Source organism: Bos javanicus, chromosome 29 (genome assembly GCF_032452875.1).
Source record: "Bos javanicus breed banteng chromosome 29, ARS-OSU_banteng_1.0, whole genome shotgun sequence".
Classification (NCBI taxonomy): Eukaryota; Metazoa; Chordata; class Mammalia; order Artiodactyla; family Bovidae; genus Bos; species Bos javanicus.
The window spans coordinates 36587586-36607600 of record NC_083896.1 but is presented as its reverse complement, the minus strand read 5'-3'; the positions used below and the strand labels follow the sequence as shown (position 1 = coordinate 36607600).

Below are 20015 nucleotides of genomic sequence, written 5' to 3'. Positions count from 1 at the left end.
ATAATGTTTTCCCAAGATTTCCCAAACTTTGTTTCCAGTTTTTAAAATACATAGAACAGTAAAGAGGATATTGTTGAATGAATTTTACCTCCTTCTCACCTTCTCCCGTCAGTGTTTTCTATTCTCGGGTCTTTTACTTAGTTGTACTTTTTTCTTGGTTAGCTAGTGAAGTGACGTTGCTCAGTCGTGTCTGACTCTTTGCGACCCCATGGACTAGTAGCCCGCCAGGCTCCTCCGTCCATGGGATTTTTCAGGCAAGAACCCTGGAGTGGGTTGCCATTTCCTTCTCCAGGGGATCTTCCCAACCCAGGGATCGAACCGGGGTCTCCCACATTGTAGGCAGGTGCTTTTACTGTCTGAGCCACCAGAGAAGTCCCACAGTTTAGCAGTTTTGCCTGTTTTATCGTCGTTAATACTTTCATCCGTTTAAATTCTAGTGTGCTATTTTACATGTAAATTCCCCCTTATTCTTCAACACGTAGCAAGGTAGATGTCACGGACAGGGTAACTGCCCCCTGAAGATACAAAGGTTCAAGATCTGTTCAAGAGCTAGTTGTCATTCATATTAGGGGCGGGGGGATTAGGGCTGATGTCTTGCTGCTAAGCCTGAGCTCATTTCTCTGCCCTGGGCTGTTACGCGAAAGCAATTTTATGGGATGGTACGACGCGGAAACCTGAGGTTAAAAGAAGAGTGAGTGAAGCCCTGGGTTAACCAGGGTTGATAAGACCATGTTTGTGAAAATCACTTCCTCTGAGCACAGTAAAGGTGAGAGGAGAGAGTCGGCGTGGCGCCCTAGGGTTCTGCCCGTCAGAACCCAGACTTCGTGGCCCGGCTCCAAGGCGCAGGGGCGCGAGTCCCGGCCGCGCTGCGCTCTGCTGCGCGAGAGGCGTGGGCTCGGCTGGGCCTCCGCAAATCGGCCCGTCGGGTGCCCAGGCGCGGCTCCCGGGACGCGGGTCCTCGGGGGCTTGCAGGGAAGGCTGGCCACCCGACAAGCGGCCCCTCCTCCCGACCTGGGGTACAAGCCTCCCCACCTGGCAGCCGGGGGTCCCTGCAAGCTGTCCCGGCCCTGAATCCGGAGAGTCGGCTTCTCTGATTGGCTTAGAGCACAAACGCAGGAGAGCGCTGCCTGAGACGCGCTCTTTGATTGGATTTGAAACGAACAGCAGAACACGAAATAAAGAGGCCTTCCGTCATTGGGCCATCGTGTGAATCTCCTTTTGGCTTCTCCGCCGACTGAATTAGCGTCTCAGGAGCTCGGTCATGAGTCTTAAATCTGGGCCTGTCAATTCACCCCGGCGTTACTCGTCTCTAGACGAGGCACGGAGTTTACAGAGTTCAACCAATCACATAAGGCCGAGATCAGGTTGCCAGGCAGGTTATGCTAATGAGGCCCCGCCTTTTATGCTGCTCCCACTCTGCGGCGGGAAGAACCACCTGGAGGTGGCGGGGGGGGTTTGATTTCCATCACCCCTAGGGAGAGAGGATCGGGGACCCGCTGATCTCCCAGCTCCCCTCACCCAACGTCGTGTAAGTACCTAAAGGATTAGGGGAACCGGATAAGCCAGCGTCCAGAGTACCCCATCGACTGGGAGGGTGTTTCGTCTTTGCTTAGTCCCACCCAAAATGGCGCCAAGCTCTTTCCGCGTCTCAGAGCCCGGTCGGGGCCAACCGACCGCGGACCCGGGTGGGGGGGGACTTGATGGTGGTGGTGGGGGGGAGAAATCCCGGCGGCACCGCCCGATGGTACAGTCCAGCCGGGGCTGGGACGAGGCACCTCACTCGGGGTGGGGGGTCAAACCATCTGCACCTTCCAAGGGGAAAGGGCCGAGATCTGCTCTCGGAGCCCTCCTGGCGCTGCGATCGGCCATGGCTCCGGCGCCTCTTCGCCCTGCCTTCCCCGCGCGCGGCCTCCCCCCTGCGACCCCCGAGCGGCTCGCACGCTCCGCCGGCCGCGCGCACCTCTCCTCCCCTGCCCGCGTTGGTTGGGCCGGGACGGCAGTTGGGCGCCCTGCGCGCTCCTGCGGCGGCGGTTGGCCGGGCGCTCGGGGTGCGGCGGGCCGTCTCGGTCGGCGGGCGCGGGGGCGGCGGGCTCCGTGGATCGGGCACCCTGCTTTGTCTCGGGAGGCCGCGCCGCCGTCCTGCCGTGGATCGCTGGTGTCCCCGGGACCCGGCGAGGCCCCGCTCGGACGGCGTGGGGGTGGCCGGCGTGGGTCGGTCGTGGTGGACGGTGTCCGCGGTGGGCAGGGCGCGGGCCAAGGTCCACGTGCCCTCGGGGTAGAGCCCGAGGCCTCTGGGGAGCCGGTTGGTGATTCCAGCCGACAGTCTGCTTTCTTTAAGCACTTGAAGCTGCGGCCCCTATCAGGCCCTCCACCAAATAGAGCGAACGCAGCGCTCTGGAATCGCGGGCGTGCGTGCCTGCCTAGCCTTTTCTGGCGGATTGGTGGGTTTCGGTCCACTTTCAGTCAGTGTCTACGTCTAAGCATGAGCCGGTTCTGGGTCTGAACCCGAGGGTTCGGCGCCTGAGCCATCCCACCCACCCTGGCCCTGTGCCGTCTGCGCCTGTTCAAATCTGGCCTGGCTCATCGTCCCCAAATGGTCTTGAAACTCAAAAGTAATCTTCGTTAAAAACAGAATTTGCTCGAGATGGTTTGCGGCCTCTGGGTCAGACCCGCTCCTTTGTTTCTTTTTCCACCTTTTGCTGGAAGCTCTTTGAGGGCAGGAAGATAACGCTGCGTGGCCCGAATACCCTCCCACACACTCCTCCCAAGGCACTGCAGCAGCTTCCACGCTGAGGAGCCGTGCTTACATGATGCTGTAGAATTGAAAAAGCAAAATTAAGAAAAAAACTGGGCTGGGGCAAAGCCATCCTTAAAGCAGCTTTGATTCAATCTAATATGTTGACAAAGTAACTTCTGTGTTTTTAAATGAGTGAAATTGACATAAAGTGAACACTTTCGTAGTAGATGCACATTTAAAAAATTTGAACCAAGACTTTTATTTTCACTTTGTAACTCATATTTATTCCTTGAGCACCCATTCTTGGCTCTGTTCTTTGTTTTGCAAGGGCGCTAAACTGCTGTCTGCTTTTCTGAATAAGGCATTTTTTTCCTAATGTTTTGCAGTATGCTCCACCTCGCGATAATGTTTCCATAGAGTATGTATTGTAGATAAGGCTGTAGATACGGCGAAGCTCAGGTCTTCAAGGGCCCTCAGTACTTTTTAAGATACCGGTGGTATAAGGGATAGTGTAGCAATCCAGTGTAAACCTAAATTGGTTGGCACTGCCTCAGCCTCCACGTGTCTGAATTTTTTTTTCTAGTTTTAACAGTAAGACATGATCATTGTAGAAAATAGAGAAATAGTATATAAAAAGTAAAAATTAACCTGAAGTTCAATTACTGGAGATAGTTTATACTAGTATTTTGGTTACTTCAGATCTTTTGTGTGTGCATAGAAAATGTTTTTACAAACTTGTCATCATGATATGTGGTTTTCATATCTAGTTTTTTGGGGGTTTGTTTACTTATTATTTTTCTCTTTTAAAAATGTAGATAGTTACCTAATGACTTCACTGATGATTTGCCATTTTCAGTAGTTTTTCCCCATTATTTGAAGGGGGCGTCATGAAATCCTCTGAACTAAAGGAATTAGGAAATTTGGATCATTCTGTTTTTCATGGGTAGAATTCATTGATTGCTGTTTAAATTTATCATAGGTAACCTAATGAAATAGGTTTCTGAGTAATAAGTGGAATTGTTTCAGGAGTTGAGAAATACTGTAATTTGGAGAAGGCGCTCTCAACCTACTCCAGTACTCTTGCCTGGAAACTCCCATGGACTCCCTGGTAGGCTGCAGTCCATGGGGTCGATAAGAGTCGGACACAACTGAGAGACTTCACTTTCACTTTTCACTTTCATGCATTGGAGAAGGAAATGGCAACCCACTCCAGTGTTCTTGCCTGGAGAATCCCAGGGACGGGGGAGCCTGGTGGGCTGCTGTCTGTGGGGTCGCACAGAGTCGGACACGACTGACGTGACTTAGCAGCAGCAGCAGCACTGTAATTTTGGCTTCCATAGTAAGCTTATATGTTAAACTGGTGAACACATGGTAACTGCATAATTTCATTTGGTACAAGTGATAAACATCCTGTCATTCCAGTGTTGTATTTGTTTAGCCAAAGTTTGTTCTAAAATAGGATACTGATGTACTTTGACCTGTGCCCAGCAAAATACAGTCTTTCCCCACTGACTTCAGTCCCAGAGAGTGTAGACACACCCTGTCCAGCCATTTGTATGATTTTCACAAGCAGAATTCATTGGTTACCATTTAAATTTGTCACAGATGCTCTAGTAGATTAGCAGTATTGGTCTGGTGACTAGAAAGAGCCGTGAGTTAAGGCAATGCTAAGGCCACCGCTTTGTAGAATGGTCCCGCTGGAGTTCTCCTGGGGATCGGGTAGGGACAGGAAGGTGAGAGGGGAGCTTTTCTGACTTTATTATGTTGGTCATTCTCAAACTCTTCCTCTCCCTCTGTGGCCTTATGCTGTTTACATGAATTACTGCTTAAGGTGTGTCTGGGTCGTTTTTATTCTCTAAATTGTAAGCCTAGTTCAGGACTTAACATGGGGCATTCTGAGCAGTAGCCTTTCCAGTTTTATGCACAAAGCAGTTTATTTGCCCTTTCTGTGACACTTGATACATTACTGTTAGTACTGAAACATTCTTCCCACTCCCTTTCCAAAGTCCTTTGATGGCTTCAGACTTCCCCTTGCCCAGACCTGTGTAGATTTTAAGTGTTCAGGTTGTGGACAGCAGCTGCAAGTAGGTTCTTTTTGGATAACTTTGAAATATTCGAAAGAATTGGGGTTGAAGAAATGGAGAGGGAGGAGAGAGACTATATAGATCCTCCCAAGTTACAGTCATAGCAAGACCAGTTAAAAATGTGGTGAAAACACTCATTATAAAATTATAAAACACTCATTATTGCACATTATAAAACAATAATGTGCAGTGCTTTAATAACTCCAAACATAGAGATTGCTGGAAGGTGAACCTGCGAATAGCCTCTCATTTATCTCAGCATTGGAGTGCTGGAGCCAAATCCCCACTTTTCTGCCCACATGCTGCTCTCTGATTGCAGCCACAGTCTCTTCCTAACCGTCTCTCAGACCTGTGCTGTCTGGACCCGTGGCTAGTGCCGTGTGTGTGACTTACAGGTCAGATTTTGAGATTTAGTGTAAAAAAAATGAAATATTTCAATTTCTCAAATACTGATTGCATGTCGAAATGATAATATGTTGTCAATCCCATGTTAATAAATAAAATACATTATTGCAATTAATTTAGCCTGTTTGTACTTTAAACAAATGTGGCCACTGTAAGATTTAAATTTATGTTTATGGCTTGCATGTGTGGCTTTGCCTGATAACAACAGCCACCTTAGGCTTAGTCCCATGGGGCGGGGTGCTCCCAGGTGGCAGTAAATCATCATACTATGTATTATCTCTTTGTTTCTGTAGTTTCAGCCAAAAGATACTGCCTATGGTAGATGCATCTGATTTCTTTCAGTGCTTTTATGATAGCTCTCACAGAAGCACTATTCTTCTGAAGAATACCTTAATCTTAAAACCACTTCCAGGTAATTGAGTTAACTGTTACTGAGTTAATATATTAATTAATCATTGAACTTAATGAAATGACATCTGTTAAGCACATAATCCATTAAAGAAAACGTTGAGCTAAGCATAATCAGCTGAATTTTCCCCATTGGTCTGCTACTTACTCATTGATTTTTATAATGGACTATTTTTCAAAGATTTAAGAAATATTTCTGAGAGAAACTTGAAATTGAGAAAATCAAGCTCACGATTTATTTTTTTCTCCTGTGATTAAAGAAAAGGCTACAATAGTTAGCTTTTAAGTGTGGAACACTTTGGACCAGCTTGTGGGACAACTATCCTTTTAACACAAAGAATGGTTTTCTTTTGGGACTTCCCTGGTGATCCAGTGGTTAAACCTGCTCTTCCATTGCAAGGGGCATGGGTTCTATCCTTGGTCAGGAAAGGAGGATCCTGCAGGCCAAGTGGCCTGGCCAAAAAAAAAAAAAAAAAAGAGGTAGATGAGACACTATACTTAAAAAAAAAATCATATTATTTTTATTTGATTTTACTACCCTGTGTGAGGGTTTGATGCAGTGTCCATTTTAACAGCATGGGCCTTGTGGGGCAAAGGAACCTATATTCAGAGCTCAGCTCAATTAGACTGGCTGTGATCTTCGGCCCATTAGTTAACTTCTGTAAGCCTTAGTTTCTTTATCAAATTATTAAACTAGTTTCTTAATTATTAATGGGGTGTAGTAGTATCAGACTTCCCAGGTGGCACAGTGGTTAAGAATCTGCCTGCCAATGCAGAGATGCAGGAGATTCGAGTTTGATTCCCTGGGTCGAGACGATCCCCTGGAGAAAAAAATGGCAATGCGCTCCAGTATTCTTGCCTAGGAAATCGTATGAACAGAGGAGCCTGGTGGGCTACAGTTCATGGCGTCATAGAGAGTCAGACACGACTGAGCACACACAATATTGTGAAGCAACTATTTGTGCTTATTTCTTGCTTCCTAAATGTAAATACCTAGAAGCTTTGAATATTTTTTTAGTCCCCTCATATAGAATGCAGAGAAGGCAATGGCAACCCACTCCAGTACTCTTGCCTGGAGAATCTCATGGACGGAGGAGCCTGGTGGGCTGCAGTCCATGGGGTCGTTAGGAGTTGGACAGGACTGAGTGACTTCACTTTCACTTTTCACTTTCACGAATTGGAGGAGGAAATGGTGACCCACTCCAGTGTTCTTGCCTGGAGAATCCCAGGGACTGGGGAGCCTGGTGGGCTGCCGTCTCTGGGATCACACAGAGTCTGACACGACTGAAGCGACTTAGCAGCAGCAGCAGCAGCAGCAGCATGTAGAATGCAGTTCAAAAGTGTCTTTTACTTGTGCTGTGCTTAGTCTCTGTCATGTGGGAATAAAGGAGTGAATGCAATTAACATAAGACATTAAAGTGAGAACTGGAATTTTCTTCCCTCTCCTTCACAATTCTTACTTTTGTATGCACATCTCACCAATTTGTTGGCATTGCTTGAAGGTTTTGCTTGGGGGTTATTTTCAGTCTCGCCACAAGCCATCGTTATAGGCAAACTTGTTATAATGCTTTTTCTGATAGAGGAATAGCTGTAATCCTTTGACTAATTATTGTTTTGTATTTGACTTTTCAAGTGTTCTTTCTGAGGCACCTGTTTACATTTAATTCTTACTGTGTGGTAGTGAAAAAAAGGGGGTTTACAAGTGAAAAAAAAGGAGACATAAGTTTTGTGAATGATATAAGAGTGGCGGGAGCAAGGTGTCTGGGTCCTCAGTCCCAGGCAGTGGTGTGTATAAGATTCAGCCTTTTACTCATCATCTATTCATCTTCTCTTTTATCCTTTTTCTCTTGAAGTTGGTGAATTGAAAGTTATCTGTATTTCAAGTGCTTCGTAAACAAGCACCAGCGGCCAATAGCCATTTAGAACACTTGTTTATGTAACACATAAGTTTTCTCAAGTATGTTTAACCCACTGAAGTAAGGTGTGAAATAACCACAAAGCAATAATTCTAGAATGAAAACTAAATTGTGGAGCAGTAATTGTATTTTGATTAACTTTGTTTCATTTAAAATTTTAAGAAAGTTGAAAAGAATTAAAAAAACAAAAGAAAAACACACAAAAAAATAAAAAACAAAAGGAAATTTTAAAAAAAAGAAAAAACAATTTAAGGAAGTTGATCCTTATATATATATACATAGTTTTCCCAAACCTTAGAAATCTCATTGAACAATTGTATCCTTTTATGGGAGAAATATCAATAACCTCATATATGCAGATGACACCACCCTTATGGCAGAAAGTGAAGAGGAACTCAAAAGCCTCTTGATGAAAGTGAAAGTGGAAAGTGAAAATGTTGGCTTAAAGCTCAACATTCAGAAAACGAAGATCATGGCATCTGGTCCCATTACTTCATGGGAAATAGATGGAGAAACAGTGGAAACGGTGTCAGACTTTATTTTTTTGGGCTCCAAAATCACTGCAGATGGTGACTGCAGCCATGAAATTAAAAGACGCTTACTCCTTGGAAGGAAAGTTATGACCAACCTAGATAGCTTATTGAAAAGCAGAGACATTACTTTGCCAAGAAAGGTTCGTCTAGTCAAGGCTATGGTTTTTCCTGTGGTCATGTATAGATGTGAGAGTTGGACTGTGAAGAAGGCTGAGTGCCGAAGAATTGATGCTTTTGAACTGTGGTGTTGGAGAAGACTCTTGAGAGTCCCTTGGACTGCAAGGAGATCCAACCAGTCCATTCTGAAGGAGATCAGCCCTGGGATTTCTTTGGAAGGAATGATGCTGAAGCTGAAACTCCAGTACTTTGGCCACCTCATGCGGAGAGTTGACTCATTGGAAAAGACCCTGATGCTGGGAGGGATTGGGGGCAGGAGGAAGAGGGGATGACAGAGGATGAGATGGCTGGATGGCATCACCGACTCGATGGACGTGAGTTTGAGTGAATTCCAGGAGTTGGTGATGGACAGGGAGGCCTGGCATGCTTCGATTCATGGGGTCGCAAAGAGTCGGACACGACTGAGCAACTGAACTGACTGGATACATCATTTAAAAAATCATCTCTTTTTCAGATTTGTGGTTTTTCAACAGTTATAAACTATAGGAGGTATATTTTAATTCTAACAAAATCTTTACAAGACTGCTACATAAAAAATTCAAAACTTTACTGAGTGACACTAAGTAAACTCTAAATAAATGGAGAGACTGGTTTGAGGACTGGAAGATTTAATCTTATAAAGAATCAATTTTTTGGAAACTGACTTATGGATTTAATGTAATCCTAGCAAACTGAAGAGCAAAAACTAAACAAGCTAATAATTTGCCAAGGCCTGGAATAAAGCAAGATACTCTCGAAAAAGAAAAGAAGTTGGAAAAACTTACGTTCCAAAGATCAAGAAGAGTTAAATAATTAAGACATTGTGATCCTGGCACCAGGGTAGAGCAACTAAACACCCCAAGGAATCCAGAAACAGTCTCTCACACAGTCAAACATTTGATTTATGACCCAGGAGGCATGGTCGATAAAAGGCCAAACCACACAACTTTTAGAAGTTGAGGTTGAGAACCAAATTCATGACCTCAGTCTAAAGAGGGGTTTTTAAAATTTAAGATGTTACCTGTACTAACAGAATAAGGGTAAAAGTCGTGAGCAGGCACTTCTGAAAAGAAGAAATCCAGGTGTCTAATAAACATATGAGAAGGTGCTCAACCTTGTTAATAATCAAGGAAATGCAAATTACAGCCAGAGTGCTATGTCACTGTGAACCTAAAGTTGGCAAACACGTACCTGACGAAGTTGGCAATACCAAGTCCCGAAGCTATTGGGCAATAGAACAGTCACACCTGGCTGGTAGAAATAGAAACTGGTATGACCATTTAGGAAAACCTTTTGGCATTGCCTGGAAAGTCAAAGACATGCAGATGTCAAAGCCCAGCCATTCCACTATTAGAGAAATTCGTATACGTCAGAGAACCCAGAAGAATATTTGCGGTAATTAATTTTCCTGATGTGAGTTGATTGAATTCATATTTGAGGCCTGCTGTGTTCTGTAAACAGGTTAGCTGTATTTTGGCACAATGGTAAATAAATGTTACTTATATTTTTTCCTTCTCTGCTGGATCTTTTAATAATATCCAGTCTGGTCTTCATTTCCTAAAACAGTTGTCTGACTCTTTGCAACCCCATGGACTGTAGCCCACCAGGCTCCTCTGTCCATGGAATTCTCCAGGCAAGAATACTAGAGTGGGTAGCCATTCCCTTCTCCAGGAGATCTTCTGGACCTAGGGATTGAACCTGGGTCTCTTGCATTGCAGGCAGGTTCTTTACCATCTGAGCCACTAGGGAAGCAATAATATCCAGTCTGGTCTTCATTTCCTAAAACAATGCTGGCACAGAATAGGCCTTTAATAAATATTTTATGTTTAAAAATTATTATTTGAATTTTTATAGTGAATACCCTTCACTATAGCTTTGTAGTTGCTTATCCCTGGCTGTTGATTAATTTGCTCAATTAAATCTGTCTGTGGGTTCCAGTTGTCAAGATCAAGATAAAGAACTTGCCTCACATCTAGTATTTTCCCACCACTTTGTACTGAGAAAACACTTTAAGAAATGTCCTGATTTGTACAAGCTATCTCTGAATACCAGGCCAGTGGTGAGTGCTGGCTTCCTATGAAGTGAAGTGAAGTGAAAGTCGCTCAGTCATGTCCGACTCTTTGCGACCCCATGGACTATACACCCATGGAATTCTCCAGGCCAGAATACTGGAGTGGGTAGCCTTTCCCTTCTCCAGGGGACCTTCCCAACCCAGGGATCAAACCCAGGTCTCTCGCATTGCAGGCAGATTCTTTACTGTCTGAGCCACCAGGGAAGCCCAAGAATACTGGAGTGGGTAACCTATCCCTTCTGCATCAGATCTTCCCACCCCAGGAATCAAACCGGGGTCTCCTGTATTGCAGGTGGATTCTTTACCAGCTGAATCAGGGAAGTCCCACTGGCTTCCTATGATAGTTTTATTAAGATGGAGGAGGTTGAAATTAGAACAGCATATTAATTACATGCCATTAATACAGAGTTTTTTGAAGGCAGTAACTGCCTCATCGTGTCATCTGTCTGGGCATACTGTTTGTTAATCAGATGCTTTTTTTTGACCATTCCGTGTTTCATATTTAACTTTGTGAACAAGGGACCAAGGCTGAGGAATGAGAATTTAAACACGAACAGTAGGTGAGACCCATATTGCGTGTTCACAGGGGGACTGAACTGGATACAAAGGGAATTATTTGGAGCCAGTGTCTCTGGCTTCTTAGTCCTGGGACAGGGCCATGGCCCAGTCTGTTGGAACAAAAGGCTGTGCTTATTTCAGGAGTAGAGTGTTTCATGCAGAGTGAATGGGTAGTCACACTGTCTTCTCTTGTGTTATACACATTATGTTAAATTATGAAACCTGTGCTCTAGAATGATTTCCTCTATGCAATTTAAATACTTTTTTTTTTTCTAGTTAAAACATTTTAAAGCACTTGAATTTATTGACGGAACAGCTTAGTACTTGAGATTATGCCTGTTAACATTACCCAGTATTTTACTCTAACCTGGATTTGTGATCATCAAGTCAATTACCACCTGGAGCCCTCTGTTAAGTGCGGCTTCCAGGGCCCTAGAAGACCCGCCTGTGAGTCTCCTATTTAGTTACTGCAATTGTTGTTTCAGTGAGGAGCTTGCGATATACGGGCCAGATAGCTTTCTGTCTATAGGTGTGCCCGGGCCACAGACTGGCTTGTACTCTTGCCAGTTCTCTTGAGAACAGATGCTTCTGTTGAGAAAGGAGGGCTGGAGGGATTGTGCTCAGAGCTATGTTATCCGCAGTTGGAAAACGTGGATGCTGCATATTATCTGATGAGTCATTCGTATCAATCGTTCCGTCTTCAGATGTTCCTCATAGACCCATATTTGCATACAAAGTTTGTTTCAAATATTGCTGGTAAGTGCCTGGAACGGATTTGCTTGTTATCACGTGGCTGAGGGAAGCTGGAAAATCAAGTGTGCCTGAGAGTAATCTGATTGGCAAGGAAGACCACCTGAAGTAACCACCAGCCTTTTCAGAATTCTAAGACATTCATACCACAAACGTATTAGAGAAGCTGGTAAGATGCATATTTTAAAGAAGAGTATAAAGATTCTTGCTAAGTTTTTGTTTGTTAATAAAAGATGTCTCTTTTTAAAAGGTGACTTCGGGCACTAATGGTCTGTTTTTCTTTCTTTTTGGCTGCAGCGCACAGCTTTCTGCATCTTAGTTCCCTGACCAGGGAGACTGAACCAACTGCCCTTGGCGGTGAAAGTTCAGAGTCTTGCCACTAGATTGCCAAGAAATTCCCATGAATAATAATAATTATTATTATTTTGGGGGAAATTGATATAATTATTTAATTTTTAAAGATTAAAAAATTTAAATTTAAAATAATTAAAAAATTTTGAATTAAATTATTTAACAGATTTAGTAGATGTAATTCATATGCCATAAAATATACCCATTATAATTAATTTCTTAGCATATATGCAAAGGTTTGCAGCCATCAACACAATTTAAATTGAAAACATTTTTAGCACTGCAGAAAGAAGCCCTGTATCCGTCGGCAGTTACTTCTGTTCACCTGACAACCCCTCTCCAGGGGATACTTCTATCTCTATAGATTTGCCTATTCTGGACATTTCATATTACTGGAATTTACAAGTAATCTTCAGTGTGCATCAGCCATGAATAGTTATTAATATCATGAAGTTGGAATACGAGTTAAGTGCTCTAATCATTGCCTGTGCCTGGTTGCTCAGTTGTGTCCAATTCTTTGCAATCTCATGGACTGTAGCCCGCCATGCTCCTCTGTCCATGAGATTCTCCAGGAAAGAATACTGGGGTGGGTTTCCATTCTCTTCTCTAGGGGATCTTCCCCGACCCAGGGATCAAACTCAGGTCTCCCTCATTGCAGGTGAATTCTTTACCATCTGAGCCACCAGCAAAGCCCAGTCTTTGCCCAGAGCTTCCAAAAGGCAGTTCCTGGCCTCAGTATAATCAGTCCTTCATATTGCTTCTAGAATGATTCTCCAAAAAAGTGCTATTACCATGATAAAATGTTTCCTTGGCCACACCGGGCTGACTTCAGCATCCTCTGGAGAGGTTCATAAACAAAGACTCCTACTCTTCCCCTCTACCTTCGCAGTGGAGAGAATCTGGAATTTCAAGAGTGAGACTCTGGAATGTGTCTTTTTGCCTAGGTCCTTAGGTGAATCTGATAAAACCAGTTCACAGATGTTGGGAATTGTAATTTTTCACCTTGAAGTCTTAGAGCCCATCCTTAACTGTGTTTGAGGCTTTTCTCTCTTGTACACACACCAGTCCCTGAGCATAGCCTCAATTTCTGTTGCCTTTGAAACTTTCTCAAGCTGTGTTCATCAGAAATGCCCTTATATTTACTCTAGAAGCAAATATTCTCTTTCTCTCTGTCTCTATCTCCCTATATATAAAGATTCTTGATGTTTATTGCCAAATGGCTTCCTTGAAGGTTAGCATTGATTTAAATGCCCATCTTTTTACTTTCTAAAAAAAACCTTGAACATATTCTGTTGTTCATTCTGTTAATTGATGTGCCAACTTAATTCCTATCCTTTCCTATTTTCTGCTGTAAAATAAAAATCTATTCTTTATTGAAAAGAAAAACAGCTTGAGGTATAATTCACATAACATACAATTCACTCAGTTAAAGCATACAGTTCCGTGGCTTTTGTGTATTCACAGTTATACAACTGTCAACACAATCAATTTTAAAATATTTTCACAACTTCAGAAGAAACTCTACATCTCTTAGCCATTACTCCCTAATTCCCCATTTCATCCCAATCCCTGGGCAACCACTTACCCATTTTCTATCTCTATTGATTTGTCTTTTCTGCATATTTCATATGGGTTCTATGTGTGGTTCTTTGTGACCAGCTTCTTTCACTTAGCAAAGTTTTAAAGGTTCATTCGTATTGTAGCATGGGTCAGTATTTCTCTCCTTTTGCTGAGTAATATTCCATTATATAGATGGACCGTATTTTATCTCTGTTCAGGTTGTTTCCTCTTTATAGCTATTGTGAATAATGCTGCTAAGAATGTTCGTGTACAAGTTTTTCTGTGGACCTATGTTTTTATTTCCTTTGGGTTCCCTTGGGTTCTTTAATACCTTGTTGGCAATGCTCTGGGTCTTTTGGTAACTGTGTTTAGCCTTAAGAAATCACCAGACTGTCTTCCAGTGATTGCAGCATTTTACATTCTCCCCAGCGGTGTATGAGGGTTCCAGTTTTTCTACTTACTCACCAACACTTGCTATTAGCTGTTTCTGTTTCAGAATTTTAAATGAAATTGAGAAGATTAAAGTATGCTGCCAAAATGAGCATAATAGAAGCTAGAAGATCATTAACAAAGGCAACTTTGTGTAGTTAGTTATCATAAAAGATGTTGCCAGTGTTAAGGATATAGATGAATGTTTTGCTGAAGTTGAGGGTACATAAACTATGTTCAGTGGGCTTTCCTGGTAGCTCAACTGGTAAAGAATCTGCCTGCAGTGCAGGAGACCTGAGTTCAATGCCTGCGTTGGGAAGATTCCCTGGAGAAGGGATAGGCCACCCACTCCAGTATTCATGGGCTTCCTTGGTGGCTCAGATGGTAAAGAATCTGCCTGCAATGAGGGAGACCTGGGTTTGATCCCTGGGTTGGGAAGATCCCCTGAAGGAGAGCTTGGCAACCCACTCCAGTATTTTTGCCTGAAGAATCCCCATGGACAGAGGAGTCTGGCAAGCTACAGTCCATGGGGTCGCAAAGAGTTGAACATGACTGAGAGACTAAGCACAAGTTATGTTCAATTAGAATTCTGAAGTTGCAATATGTTGTATTTTTTCCTTATGTTCATCTAGAATTCTGAAGCTGCAATATGCTGTATATTTTCTTAGCTGGGAAAACCTTTACTGTTAGTGGAGAGTTTACGAGTGTATGAATTGAATTTTAAGAATGTTCTGCTTACACAATAGCACATGAAAACCAGGGGTGCTCTTTCCTCCTAACCTTAGGAGTCAACTTGAACTGTTAAGGTGTTAATAATTAGTATCAGTAATGGGAAAAGACCCTGATGCTAGGAAAGACTGAGGGTAGGAGGTGAAGGAAGTGACAGAGGATGAGATGGTTGGATGGCATCGCTGATACAGTGGACGTGGGTTTGAGCGAACTCTGGGAAATAGTGAAGGACAGGAAAGCCTGGCACGCTGCAGTCCATGGGGTTGCAAAGAGTCACACACGACTTAGTGACTGAACAACAATCAGTAACAAGAACAACCATAGCCAAGAACATTTGTCAGTGTTTCCCAAGTGTCCACTGGAGAAGGGAATGGCAAACCAGTATTCCTGGCTTGAGAACCCCATGAACAGTATGAAAAGGCAAAATGATAGGACACTGAAAGATAAACTCACCAGGTCGGTAGGTGCCCAATATGCTACTGGAGAAGAGTGGAGAAATAACTCCAGAAATAATGAAGAAGTGGAGCCAAAGCAAAAACAATGTCCAGGAGTAGATGTGACTGATGATGGAAGTAAAGTCCGATGCTGTAAAGAACAATATTGCATAGGAACCTGGAATGTTAGGTCCATGAATCAAGGTAAATTGGAAGTGGTCAAACAGGGATGGCAAGAGTGACCATTGACATTTAGAAATCAGTGAACTAAAATGGACTGGAATGGGCGAATTTATTACAGATGGCCATTATATCTACTAATGTGGGCAAGAATCCCTTAGAATTGGAGTAGCCCTCATAGTCAACAGAAGAGTCTGAAATGCAGTACTTGGGTGCAATCTCAAAAATGACAGAATGATCTCTGTTCGTTTCCAAGGCAAACCATTCAGTATCACTGTAATCCAAGTCTATGGCCTAACCGGTAATGCTGGAAAAGCTGAAGTTGAACCATTCTGTGATGACCTATAAGACCTTCTAGAACCAACACCAAAAAGAGATGTCCTTTTCATCATAAGGGACTGGAATGCAAAAGTAGGAAGTCAAGAGTAACAGGAGACTTGGCCTTGGAGTACAAAATGATGTAAGGCAGAGGCTAACAGTTTTTCCGAGAGAACACACTGGTCACAGCAAACCCCCTCTGCCTACAGCACAGAAGATGACTCTACACATGGACGTCACCAGATAGTTAACATCAAAATCAGATTGATTCTATTCTTTGCAGCCAAAGATGGAGAAGCTCTATACAGTCAACAAAAACAAGACCAGGAGCTGACTGTGGCTCAGATCATCAACTCCTTACTGCCAAATTCAGACTTAAATTGAAGAAAAATCAAATTCCTTACATTGTATACAGTGGAAGTGACAAATAGATTCAAAGGATTGGATCTGATAGAGTACCGGAAGAATTATGGACAGAGGTTTGTGACATTGTACAGGAGGCAGTGATTGAGACCATCCCCAAGAAAAAGAAATGCAAAAAGGCAAAATGGTTGTCTGAGGAGGCCTTACAAATAGCTGAGAAAAGAAGAGAAGCTAAAGGTAAAGAAGAAAAGCAAAGATATACCCATCTGAATGCAGGGTTCCAAAGAATAGCAAGGAGAGATAAGAAAGCCTTCCTCAGTGATCAATGCAAAGAAATAGAGGAAAACAATAGAAATGAGAAAGACTAGAGATCTCGTCAAGAAAATGAGATACCAAGGGAACATTTCATGCAAAGATGGGCACAATAAAGGGCAGAAATGGTATGAACCTAACAGAAGCAGAAGATATTATGAAAAGGTGGCAAGAATATCCAGAAGAACTGTACAAAAAAGATCTTAATGACTCAGATAACCATGATGGTGTGATCACTTACCTGGAGTCTGAAGTCAAGTGGACCTTAGGAAGCATCACAATGAACAAAACTAGTGGAGGTGATGGAATTCCAGTTGAGCTATTTCAAATCCTAAAAGATGATGCTGTGAAAGTGCTGCACTCAATATGCCAGCAAATTTGGAAAATTCAACAGTGGCCAAAGGACTGGTTTTCATTCTGGTCCCAAAGAAAGGCAATGCCAAAGAATGCTCAAACTACCATATAATTGGACTCATCTCACACGCTAGTAAATGCTCAAAATTCTCCAAGCCAGGTTTCAACAAGTATGTGAACCAAAAACTTCCAGATATTCAAGCTGGATTTAGAAAAGGCAGAGGAACCAGAAATCAAATTGCCAACATCTGTTGGATCATCAAAAAAGCAAGAGAGTTAACCATCTACTTCTGCTTTATTAACTATGCCAAAGCCTTTGACTGTGTGGATCATGACAAACTGTGGAAAATTCTTCAAGAGATGGGAATACCAGACCACCTTACCTGCCTCCTTGAGAACCCTGTGTGCAGGTCAAGAAGCAACAGTTCAACAGTTCAACATGGAACAATGAACTAGTTCCAAAATGGGAAAGGTGTGTGTCAAGGCTGTATGTTGTCACCACTGGCTTTTAACTTATATGCAGAGTTCATCATGTGAAATGCCGGGCTGGATGAAGCACAAGCTGGAATCAGGATTGCCGGGAGAAATATCAAAACCTTAGACAGGCAGATAACACCACCTGTATGGCAGAAAGTGAAGAACAGAGGAGCCTCTTGATGAAGGTGAAAGAAGAGAGTGAAAAAGCTGGCTTAAAACTCAACATTCAGAAAACTAAGATCATGGCATCCGGTCCCATCACTTCATGGCATCCGGTCCCATCACTTCATGGCAAATAGATGGGGAAACAATGAAAACAGTGAGAGACTTTTTTGAGGAGCTCCAAAATCACTGCAGATGGTGACTGAAGCCATGAAATGAAAAGACGCTTGCTCCTTGGAAAAAAAGCTATGACCAACCTAGACAGCGTATTAAAAACCAGTGACATTACTTTGCTGACAAAAGTCCATCTAGTCAAAGCTATGGTTTTTCCACTAGTCATGTATGGATGTGAGAGTTGGACCATAAAGAAAGCTGAGTGCCGAAGAATTGATGCTTTTGAACTGTGGTGCTGGAGAAGACTCGAGAGTGCCTTGGACAGCAAGGAGATCAAACCAGTCAATCCTAGAGGAAATCAACCCTGAATACTCACTGGAAGGACTGATGCTGAAGCTGAAGCTTCAATACTTCGGCCACTTTATATGAAGAACTGGCTCATTGGAAAAGACCCTGGTGCTGGGAAAGATCGAAGGCAGGAGGAGAAGGGAACGACAGAGGATGAGATGGTTGGATGGTATCACCGACTCAAAGGGCATGAGTTTGAGCAAGATCTGGGAGCTGGTGATGGATAGGGAAGCTTGGCATGCTGCAGTCCATAGGGTCACAAAGAGTCGGACACGACCGAGTGACTGAACTGAACTGAACTTACCACTGTGAGGTGGTCGCCTCTGTGTGCGGTGGTGATGGTGATATCTGAACGAATGTGATAGTGCCTTTGTGGGCACGACACAGGTCACGGTTGCAGAAACTTCAGAAACTGTACCTTCAGACGTCGAGATCTGCACCTGGGGCTGAAACGAGTGGACTTCTCAGAGAGTTCCTTTTAGTGCCATATGTGGTCAGTGTTTTCTGTCATATTTGGCTTTGTGTTTACTAGGACTGATTTTGGTTTTGGGTAAGTTGGGAGTGGCTGAGTTCCATGTACCTTGGTAATCTTACAGTTGGTGTGATTTCAATTCCTGTCTTGATATTCGGATTTGCTAGTTTATGGTACTACATAATGTCTTGAGTAATTTACTTTTCCCCTCCGTGTTTTTTTCTTTTCAGCTCATTGAAGTTCAGTTGTAAATATTGATATCATACATAAACTTAGCTTCTTTACCACAGAAGCAGTTATACACCATCATTTTAGTGGTAATGCATTATTTATGGGAATTCATCCTAAGAGGGTCTTTGTTAAGTAACAAGTTTCCTCTGAGGCAGGAGACTTGCCCAGAAGCAGTGGTGACTGTCTGCTCCTGGCCAGATTCCAGGTGCTAAGGGCCCTGCGTTGCCCCGTTGGGTGAGGGCGCTCTTGTGCAGCTGCATTCCCCCGAGGCATGTGGCAGGGGACACAGACTCTGCACAACATGTGTGCATCAGTTAACTGATGGTGCACGCTCTAGAGAGTGTTATGGGAGAGCAGCATGTGGACGGGGAACAGGAAAGGCCTCCTGAGGAGATAACATTGACCTTGAAATCTGATTGAGGAGGAGGAGGTGGCCATTCGAATCCTGGTAGAGCCTCTGCGAAAGCCCTGAAGGCCGGCCTGAGCCCTGGGAGGGTGTAAAGCTGGAAGGAGAAGGAGAGGCTTACTGGTGCAGCCTTTAAGGGTCGGGCCAGCAAGTGAGCTTGTAAAGGAGGTGGCAGAGAGGCCAGAGGAAATCTAACATGGAACTTCCATGTTAGAAGGTGGAGAGAAGAGCTTAAGGAGGGTGTGAATGTTGCAGAGGTCAAGTGAGATGAGAACCTGGAGAGGTAGAAGAGGAGGCCAACTGGGGAGGGAGTGGGGTGAGGAAGTAAGGAAGTGAAGGTGGATGTAGACAGCTCTTCATTGCGTATAAAAGCAGCAGAGAAGGGTAGGTAAGCAGGGAGGTGGGCTCAAGGGAAAAGTTTTTAAATGTAAACAATCAACTGAAATATAACAGCTGTTTAGAAAAGTGCACAGTAAAGTTAGGAGATACTGTTCACATTTGCGGATGTGAATGTTCCAACAGGGAGGGAGCTATGATGCTGCAGAGAGGGGTAGTGTAGGGTGCAGCCCCTGAGGGGACCAGCGGACTGGCTGCCGGCCAGCCCAGGTGGAGAGCCTGGCTTGGGCTAGACAGGGGATGTTTCCTCCATCACAGTGTATCAGGAAGGATGAGAGAGGAGTATTTAATTTCAAAGTTGGGAGAATCACATTTTAATAACAGCACAATATTTTTAGATACTGCCTATATTCCAAAGCTTTCTCATTGCTTTTCCAGTCCTCAAAAAAGCAATGACCTGGTAAGTGATTCTGGGTGTAGATCGCTTGTACCTTGTCATATCAGGAACGTCACATGGCAGTGCTCTTTCTTACCAGGGTCTACCGTAACTGGTGTTCACAAATTTTGATAAACAGTCACAAGGTCAAAGAGAAAATGTTTTCCAACCCTGCTGGGATTGCCCTCAGTTTCCTACCGAGGCAGCCAGTTCTGAGTGGTCAGATCCAGGAGAGAGGTGCTTATTAAAGTGTACCCTGCTCTCTGTACCTGCTCTCCCCCTTGGAGCATTTTCTGATTCCCAGGAGGCTGGGAAGCTAGTTGGAAAGGGCTGCTGAGAGGCAAAGAGGCAGGTAGTGCTTTAGGCTGCCTTGTGGGGCTGGAGA

At 43.8% G+C, this 20015-nt stretch overlaps 1 protein-coding gene across 2 annotated transcripts in view; it reads left to right on the top strand.

The window, feature by feature from the left end:
* The first annotated feature begins 274 nt into the window (after positions 1–274).
* Positions 275–20015, top strand: part of PRDM10 (PR/SET domain 10) — a 99808-nt gene continuing 80067 nt past the window's right edge. Inside the window, exon 1 of one of the 2 annotated variants that reach the window (XM_061406468.1) lies at positions 275–1528. The gene's annotated coding sequence lies outside the window, so the exon portion shown is untranslated. The remainder of the gene's footprint in view (positions 1529–20015) is intronic. The other variant, XM_061406467.1, reaches the window with a different exon arrangement.